At 43.7% G+C, this 9987-nt stretch overlaps 1 protein-coding gene across 1 annotated transcript in view; it reads left to right on the top strand.

The window, feature by feature from the left end:
• The first annotated feature begins 310 nt into the window (after positions 1 to 310).
• Btbd3 (BTB domain containing 3) overlaps positions 311 to 9987 on the top strand; it is a 30795-nt gene continuing 21118 nt past the window's right edge. Inside the window, exon 1 of the mRNA XM_005365537.3 lies at positions 311 to 434. The gene's annotated coding sequence lies outside the window, so the exon portion shown is untranslated. The remainder of the gene's footprint in view (positions 435 to 9987) is intronic.

Genomic DNA, 9987 nt, shown 5'->3' with positions numbered 1-9987 from the left:
ATGTCTACTCCTCCGAAAGACTGCTCGGTAGTCTTCAACATAGGTGCTCAATAAATATTCACTATCTGATGCAATGAATGAACTAGAGAAGGAAACCGCAGTTTCTGGGGGTCTCACGAAGAGTAACCTAGTCCTGGAGTTGCTCTTCAGTCTTCAAACCCGGCCGTCCAGAATCCCCGCCCACTCCTCATGGGCCTTGGGAAAGGGAGGGCTCTGCGCATGCCCCGTATCCAGGGCAGCCTCCGGGAGCGCCTCCCGGCCCCTCCTGGCGCCTGGGCGTGCGTTCACGGTCCCGGGGAGCGTGCCCTGCGTGCGGGTGCCCGCCTAGCCCGCCGGGCTCCGGATCCTTGAGTGCCCGGGCCGGGCCTGCGGAGCGGGCACCTGGTGGAAGCTGCGCGTGGCGGTAGCGTCCGAAGCCAGGCAGACGGCGGACGGTGAGTGCGGGCGAGTGGCGGCGGCTGCGCGCGTGCGCGGCGTGGGCCCAGGCTGGGGCTCGCGCCCGGAGGCGGGAGTGGCCGAGCTGGGGGCGCGGGCGGCGGCGGGCGCGGGGTGCGAGCTCCCGGGGCTATGGGTGGGGTGCAGGGCCAATGGCCAAGACCGGGGCGGCCGAGGCGACTCCACCGAGGGCGGGGCGAGCCGGGCGGCGACCGAGCAGACGCCGTGGGCCAAACGATCTCTGTGGGGGCGGAGGTCCGGGACAGGGTGGCGGCCACCTGCACAGTGCAGGGCCGAGTCCGATCTGAGCCGACCGAGAGCCCCGAGGGCCCCGAGCAAACTTCCCCCAAGAAACTTATTGGGGCGTGGCCGACGGGTCCCGGGGACCCGCGCCTTGCCTTTCGCCCTGGTTCCCGCAGGTGCGTCCTGGAGGGGTCCTGTTGCTGGTGCTGTAGGTCCTCCCAATTTCCGAGTGCTTTGCAGGGCCCATTCGCTCTAACATAGATGTTGAAGTTTGCTGGCTTGATTGTTTGCTGTCTTGGGAAGAAAAGATTCTTACTGCCTTTATCTCAAAGAAAGTATTGTTAGGAAGTGCTGCCTAGTCTGTGTGTCAAGCTGTCTATTGTCCCATGTGCTGGTGCAGAAGGCTAGCTAGTTCTTTTTATATTTTTAAAGAAGGCCAATGGATATAATTAGGCTTTTTCTTTTTGAAATACTCCCGCCACCTCTAAATCCTGCCCTAGGATAGTTCCCAAACTTGTCTGTGCGGCAGATTGGCTGGCAAGTTTTAAAACTAACCGTGCTCCCATTGCAGCGTGGACTAGTTCATACACAAGGCATTGATTTGTAAAAAAAAAAAATCCGCTTGCAATTCTGAGAATAGTAGAGTTCAGAGACACTCGTTGAATAAGAGAAAGTCAAGACTAGTTTTACAAAGTAGTAGCATTCGGTTTGTAATTGCTGGGCTGAAAACTCTAGTTTATTCTTCCCTGTCCGGAACGCACAACTGTGTTTTGTTTCCCACCAGCAAGGGAGAAAAGTTTCCCTAATGGTCAAACTTGAGCTAGAATATTTGACTGTGGTGTTTAGAATTCCTGTTGGAACTACTAGTGCCCCCGTTCGGTCCCTTGTTATAGCCGCGTGGTTATCTCATTTTAATCGTTCCTCCCAACCCGACGTTGGGCCCGATGTTTAATGTAAGTCAGTCTCTGGGAGATTATCCCTTAGGCTTCTGGTGTTGACTCTAAAGGGTTACCGTCGGTTCCCATAGCAATGGGTCCTCCAGGGGAAGTGGGCGGGACTTCTTACCATTGGGTCTAAAAAGGATTCCTCTGAAGTTTTTGATTCATAGTCCTCAGTGAGGGAAAGGAGGAGGATTTCTCTTCTAGGCTTCCTTTCTGGGATAATTACAGATTATCATGGAAGGATACTTCTCAGGGCTACGTTTTCCTCCCTGAGTCCACCGGTCCTTATGCATTTCCCAAATACTCATCTCATCTGTCCACACTTTGATTTGTTTAGCAAAGCTCCATGTTCCTGACATCCTTCCTTCCACACACACAAACTTGAGAATTGTGGACGGTGTTTTTTTAAAACACTAAGACATTTTTATGTTCAGCAGTTTATAAACCTGAAATATCCCACAGCCATGCAAAGCAAAAAGGAAATGAGAAAAAAAAAAGAAAGAAATAGAAGTCAACATTTTGTGAGAAAAAAATGGCGCTGTCAGCGTTTGAAGTTGTTTGATTCCTAGGTGTTTCCCCAGAGGAGCTTCAAAATCTCAAAGCACTTGTGTAATGTTATCCTTTCAAAGTGACAGAGGGAGAGGCACGGAACTCCTTCCTTCTCCAGCATTCAGAGCCAATGAAAAACCACTTGTGATAACAGCAGGACAGAAATACGTAGCGTGTGCATTTCAGACTTGGTGTCTTGAAATCTTTCGAGCTTCTTTGTATGTAATGAGTGTAGTGGACCCCTGTGTGTCACTGGGGTTGTGTTGATTCTGAACATGTCTTGGGCATCCTCTCTTCTGTTTCTGTGTGCTAATTCACTTTCTGTTAACTTGCCATCAACCAAATTCTGCAAATTGGCCACTCAACTGTGAGAGGGAATGGTGATGGGACTGTAATCTGGACCTGGAAACCTCATGGTGCTGAAGTAGGATTTTTTTTTTTTTTAAACCATCGCATTTTTTCCCACCACACACTGAAGAACTGCTACCCTATTCCAGTAGTCCAGTAAAAGATCCTTGAGCACAGGTGTTCATGTGCTGTCATTGATAGATGCTTTTGGAAAGTTAGTTGCAACCGTAGCTGAGAATTTCTGTTGCTTCCAGGGCTTTTTAAGCATCTTAAAGCAAACAGCACTTACCTTTATTTCCGACTTTTGGAGATACTGCAACAAATATAAGGAAAGTAAGATCGTAGTCACATTTCCCTGGCAGGCGTCGGCTGTTAATTGCTTTCCCTTCCAGTTAGCTGTCCTGCTGAGACAAGGTTGACTTGTGAATGTTTGTCTGTGGAAATGGCCTCACTACGTAGCCCAGGCTTACCTGGAACACATTGTGTATTCCAAGCATCCTCCTGCCTCAGCTTCCTGAGTACTGGGATTATAGGCATGTGCCATCATTCCTGGCTTAAGCACTTTTAAATAAAACTTTTTATTTAGTTTTAATATCTCAAATGTCTCCTCTTATTTGAAAATAAAATTTTTATAATGGATATGCCCATTTGCTTGAGTTTTATTTATTTTGAGTTTTAGTTTGTTTTTTAAATACTAAATTCCACTTTCAACTTTGAGAATATGCTATTAGGTTCTCAGGTTGCAAAGCCTAGATTGTCCTTGCTAGGTGGCCTTAATTACTTAATGTTTAAATCTCCTTTCTTGGGATAAGGAATGAACCAGATAGAAGGAGGGCAGCAGAATGGCAGAGGATATGGACTCAGTGCAGTCCCAAGAAACAGGCCCAGCCCAGGTCAATGCCCTGTGTACAAGTCTTAGCGTCTGTGATTTCCTTCGGCTAGATTTACAGCTCTAGAAGTAGGTGAACTCTTTTATGGTTCCTGAAAATTGTTAGCTTGTTTTTGTGCTGACCTGTTCCTTCCTTACCTACTTTGTGGTCAAGTGCTCCAGCACTCCAGTGTTTAATCCTCCCAGGGTTTCTGAAAAAACTCACTTAGTTTTAACATTGAAATTAGTAATTTATTGCTTTGGGAGTTGTCGACGCTAGTTCCATTCCTGCTTTTAAATGGTGATTTTTTTTTAAAAGCGAGTTATAGACATGTCTTATTTAAAAAATATTGTGAGATTGTTTCAAATATAGAGTTTTAAAATTATTTTTGTTTTGGTTTTGGGTATTTTGAAGCAGAGTTGGGATTTATTAAAAATTGCATGTAGCTGTTAAGAGCAGGGTTTACAAGGAGAGATGCTCAAAGTCCTATTTGGAAGTGTAAATGTGGGCTCCTCTCAGAAGGGATCACTTCATTATTCACGGTCATTTATGTTACGGTGTTTTCCTGATAACAAAATACTTCCAGTAAAATATATTTAACCCGTTTTACTACTTATTATAACGTACAACACATTATTATCACAATTTTATGTTTCCATCTTTGTTGCCCTTAATGGTTTTTTTTTTTATAAACAGTCATGTTTCACATGTCCAGGGGTGACATAAATCTTCAAAAACGTTGAAGGTTTGAATATTAGCCTTTCCTCATCTACACACCAATCCCAAATGTTAATGCCAAAGTCTTTGATTTAGAATACGTAGAAATATGGTAGGTCAAATCACATGATTCATGAAATCCTTCTATTTGTTCTTTCAGATAAAGGTGCTAGATTTAAATTAATCTGCACAAAGTTTTAAATGTCTACCGAACTTGTAATATAAGTGGCCTCCTATGCCAGTCCTCTTGTCTGTCTCCCACGTGGTAACTGGATGACGATGAGGACGTGCCTGCTCCCAGGTGTGGCTGAGGAGAAGGTTTATTGTCCAACCGAGGGAGAACACCAACTGAGACGTCTGGAAGGGAGGGAAGGAGGGAGGGAGGGCCAGGAAAGCACGTGGGAACCCCCTGTGGGCAAAATGGCCAAGGTGACACAGGGCTCAGAGGTGGGGGGAAGGGAAGCCTAGTCCCTGGGCTGGAGAGGTTTGGAGTGGGGGCAGGGCGAGAAGTGAGAGGAGATGCCACAGCACTGAGTGAGACTTGGCCCAGAGACCTAGCAGTAACCAGTGTGTACTGTTGGCCTAGCAGTAACCAGTGTGTACTGTTGGGTTTGCCCAGTGGATTCTCTGAGTCTGCTGTTGGGGTTTTCTCCTTGGACTGCCGGGAGTGGTCTTTCCCTGTTCTCCCCTGAAGGCGGGCCCAGGATTCATGGAGGAATTTGCCTGGCTTTCCTCATCCTCTTTGTGCAGTTACCTAAGCTTACATTTTTAATTTACTTGTCTAAGAGCATTGCTTCAGTCTTGTGGGGTTCTGGGACTGTCAGAGTCAGACAGTGAGAAAGATGCAGAGGGCATCTGGGGGTTCAGAGTTTCTTCTCAGCCTTGTCTTCTTTGTGAATCCCAGCGCTTTTTGATGTTCCTCACTGCTGGGCCCTCTCAGGTTGGCTAAGATGGTTGCCCATCCCCATGTGCCTCCTCCTGTGTTGATTTCCTTTTGGTCTCTGGTGCAGCCATTTTAGGTCTGTAAATCTCTGTGCCTTGTAGAAAGATCTCTCTACTGGTATTTCAGTGGAATATGTGGAAAGGCTGTGATTGGATATTAAAGTCTTTGAACATTCATCTTTAGAACTAGAAGACACTGCGCATTTGGCAAGCTGCTGTCTTTCCAAATACTGTCGTGAAGGGTGGTCAGTGTTCCTGTAGGGAGAGAGGAAATGTTCTTCAGACCTCCCGCCTGGCTCAGCAGCTCACTTTCTTGAGCAAGGCCCTGACTTCTGCTGGGGTTCTTCCTAGGGATTTATGTTTTTGTTGCTTTTGTTCTTTGTTTATCAAATTAACTTGCCAGTCTGAGGGATGGTGCTTTTGTGTATTTGTTTTATGACTGCCTCTTACTCTTTAGAGCAATGCAGCATTCTGCCTTTGGTTTCCCACGTACACAAGCATTTGCAGATAATGACACCTATATTTACTTCCTTGTAGTAACTGCATTTTATATTTTGACTTTATGGCAAGTTGCACTGAAGTTAGCATTCGCAATCATGTAAAACGCTTCTGGAGCATTGTCAATAACAGTCTTACTGTATGAACTTGTACTTTATTTTAGTAGACAAAAGAGGAGTACAATTTTGGTTTGTCATGGTCCCATGTCAGGTCAAGGAAAATTTATCCCTTCAAATATTTTAGAGGATGATATTTGAATGTTAGCAAATGGCCATTAGCATCTATCACTTGTCATTGGCCTTTCTTAAAGTAGCCAACTGATTTGAGTCTCACTTAACAGTTTGAATCAAGTTTGTCTCTGGGGGATAATTCTTTAGAAAGTTATATTCACCAGAATACTGATATATAACATATTCAATCACAATCATGTTTTCTTTGATGTGGGATATGAGTCAGTCATTGGGGGCTATTTGCTAGAAAGTATTCTGGGTTACTAAATTCTCACCTTGTCTATGGACAGCTTTTGAAATAATTGGCTATCTCTTCTTGAGTCACTTCCGCATTTGACTCTTGTTGATTCTCCACATCTTCATTTCCTCTTATACCTTTGGTCTTTTGGTTTTCTCATTCAGATATTTTAATGTATGCTAGTTTTTTACTAACCTGTTATTTGGAATGAGTCAAGGCTCACTTCCTACCAACCTCAATGCAAATACTCGCAATACTTTAATACATTACAGTGCACCTCTGCAATTTCCAAATGTGTGCTGTTACCTGCTCAGACAGCCCCACATACTTTTTTTTTTTTTCTTGATTGCCTTAAATAAGACAGTCTTAGCGAGTCCAATCTTGAAACATCTTTCTCTGTAAACCTGATCTGTCTGCATCCCACTTCCTTTCTGGGTCTGTTCATTCTAAAACCATTAATGTTATGTTGAGTTTTGTTTCCTGCTCTAGTCTGGTGTATCTACTGCTATGTCTTCAAGAGTATGTTGTGCCTTCAGCCAAGACCAGAATGTAGCTCCTTTTCTCACCTCTCTTGTCAGCATCTTTTTCTCTTTCCTGTCAACTCTTTTTTTTTTAAATTTAATTTTATTTAACTAGCACTTTTTTATTTATTTTATATACTGACCACAGTTTTGCCTCCCTCCTCTCCTCCTGCCCCTTCCACCTCCCATGGGCATGAACATAGCATGGCACATCAGGTTGAGGTAGGACCAGCCTCCTTCCCCTGCATCAGAACTGGGCGAGGTAATTCAGCAAGGGTGACAGTTTCCCAGAAGCCAGCTAAGTGCCAGTGGATCTCACTGCTAGGAGCCTTATGAACAGACCAAGCTACACAGCTGTCACACACATGTAGAGGGCTCTTCTGGTACTGTTGCCGTGGCCTTCCAAGGTTAAACCTAGTCCTCTTTCGTTGGCTTGTTTTTTTTATCAACATAACTCCCAGAATGATTTCTTCTGCCCTCTCCTGTCCTTACCTCCTCTACCTTTCCTCTTTAGTGCTGAAGGTTGTACCCAGGGCTTTGCACGTGCTAAGAAACTGCTCTGCCACTGATGCACATCCTCCACCCCAAAGTGATCTTTTGCAAATTTCAGTCAACCAGGCTTAAAAATCTCCAGAGCCCTGTGTGTCACGTAAGCCAGATTCTTTGTGATTGACATTGCTCCCACATTTCAGTTCCCAGTAATTCTGACCCATTCTCCCATTTCTCCCCTCATACTCTCCACTCCAGCTGTTCATCCTTCTTTGCTGACCCTTGAATACAGTAAGCACATTCCCATGCTAAGTCTATGTGCTGTGCTTTCCCTCTGCCTGTAATAGGATGCACACCCCTCATCCAGTTTCCCGGAGAGGAAGGTGTTGCTGTCCTCCTTGCTTTCATCACTGTAGCCACTATGTTAGTTTGCTTAGATTGTAGCCTCAATCTGGGTTCTTCAAATACAAGAATGTCTTAAAAACTCTCTCCTTCCTTTTTATATGACAAGAGAGTGTCCTCTGACCTTCACATTCGTACTGTGAAACCACACACACACACACACACACACACACACACACACACACACTAAATGAAATGTCATCCAGATTTTAAATCATGATGTGATGCCCTTGAAACATACATGAGCCCAGTAGCTGTTATGTAAATGCAAAGTTAAAGAATTTTTCTATTCCTTATTTTTTTCTCAATGTGTATTTAATTTCTTATATGTATTAAGGCTTATTTTTTTTCCCCTGTGGATTTTATGGGAAAGAGTAATCTGCATATTCAATTAGATAGCGTGAATATTTTAGCCGTGATTTTTATGCACAGAAACAGTATGCTGGAACAGCATTGTTCTGATGACTTTGCCTATTCGTTGAAACTGGCTTGATCTACATTTTCTTATTAAGAAAACTTAACAGGTTACAGCTCATTTTATATTGAATTCTGAATCATCAGCACTATTGACCAAAACTGAAAGGAAAGATCTTTGTGATATGAATCATGTTTCCTGTAGGTTCATTAATGGTAGTCCAGTTGGAGAATACTCCTTGTGCCAGGTCTACACTTTGTTCAGGGTGTCTTGCAGGTAATTGCTGCTCTTGTGAAAGGTTGTATTTATTTATTTATTTCTTTGTTTGTTTATTTTTGTACTGGGAAGAGGTTGAACATGGGGTCTCCTGCTTGTTATGCAAGCACTCTGCTACTGAGCACTCTTTCCAGCCCTGTGCAAATTTTTGGTATTACTATTTTTTTAATCTACTTTTTTTTATTATTTTGTTTGTTTGGAATTGCCACTTCATGTGTTTTTTTTTTTTTAGTTTTTATAAGTCATGTTCCCACTCATTAGTGGAGGACTAACTTTAGCCCTTGGATGCTATTATATTTTAAATCTCCGCATAAAGAAAAACTTCTGATGCCAACCACTACCTATTTTTCATGTTTGTTAGTGTAAAATATAAGCAGTTTAAAGTCAAAATATGTTTAATGTGACTTGGGATGATCTACATGCCCAAATGGCCTAGAAATCCGTTAAGTTCTTAGCTGGGAATATAGTGGACAACTCTCCCCAAATGTTACTCGGCATTAGAAATGCTAATCAGGCTCCTAGAAGCACCTTTTAAGGAGGAGGGTTCAGATTTCAGGGAGCTGCTGGCAGCTGGCCGCATCTCATACAGGGCCCTTCCCCATTCCTGTCCTGTCTCTGTAGACAGGGATGTGTGCACAGGGCCGCCTCTTTCACTCACCCACTCTGGTAGCTTAGGGCCATAAGCCCTTTGTGTGCCTGAAGCTGGAGAGTGTCTTTTGGAAAGTGGACTGTTCTGAATGTAGCCAGCGATGGAGAGAAGAGTGTACAGTCAAGGCATCCCCCCATTCTCTCCAGATGACATCCATGGATAATAATTAATGTTTATATCTCCTTTATTTGAACCGAAGTTCCAGTTAATTTACTACTTACCATTCAGTAAGTGTTTCTGTGGGATCCATTCATGTATCCCTGAAGTATCACGTATCATGAAAATCGCCCCACAGCTTACCTTAGTCCTGAGCAAGTGGCTCTGGCATATCCTCACCGGGCAGGATATACCTGACTATGTGAAAGGGTCGTTGTTGGTTTTTATTTATTTTTTTAAATTGCCATGTAGAGTTCCAAAAAGTGTTGGTAAACTTCTGTACCTCTGTCATGCTACGCTATTAGATCTTCTTGTCCTTTGTGTGGGTCTTTTATCAGTATGTGGTTTCGTTGATAGACATCCCTTTTTTAATCTGCATTGTGGTTAGAAAACAGCGATTCACTGACTTATGTAAATCTTTCAGATGCTGGCACTTTTCATTCTGTAGTTTCAAGAGATCATATAATACTACAGCTGCTTTCGTTGTAGCAGCGCTAAGTGCTGAGAAGTTTTCAGATTCTTGGTGTCAGAATCATAGTTTCCAAAATTTGATTTTTACCCAGAGGCTTGAATTTTACCATCAGCAATAAATATTGTCAGTTTTCTCTTGAAATGCCAGGTTTATTTCTTTTGAGAAATTGTCTCCCAGAGTCTTGATAAGCACACCTTGCTCACTCTCCAGTAACAATGACTTGCAAAGCCTACAGGTTTGACTTGCACAAGTTTCAAGATGCTTCACTCAAGGTGACCATTCTCTTTCAGGTTCATCAGAAGTGCCTTGTGCAGGCGTTAGAAAGTTGTATACTCAAGTGTTGGATTTATTAAATGAACCATTTTTACTGTGCCTTCTCTCACATTTCCCCATGAAATACTACTTTGATGATCGCTAAGGAATATAGAGTTGTGCTAATCTTCATTCACCCAGGCTGTTTACCAAATGCCCAGATACCCCCTGTTTGTGGCTGGGAAGAATGCAGAAGGTAAAGTGATTTACTATGACCTCCTTCAGTATGTCTTCCTTCTGCATTTTAGGGTACCCTGGGGTGACCTTCCACAGGCTTCGCGTGAT

The sequence above is a fragment of the Microtus ochrogaster genome, unplaced genomic scaffold (assembly GCF_000317375.1).
Source record: "Microtus ochrogaster isolate Prairie Vole_2 unplaced genomic scaffold, MicOch1.0 UNK3, whole genome shotgun sequence".
Taxonomy (NCBI): Eukaryota; Metazoa; Chordata; class Mammalia; order Rodentia; family Cricetidae; genus Microtus; species Microtus ochrogaster.
Note: the sequence above shows the minus strand (reverse complement) of the source record. Positions and strands in the feature narration are given on the sequence as shown.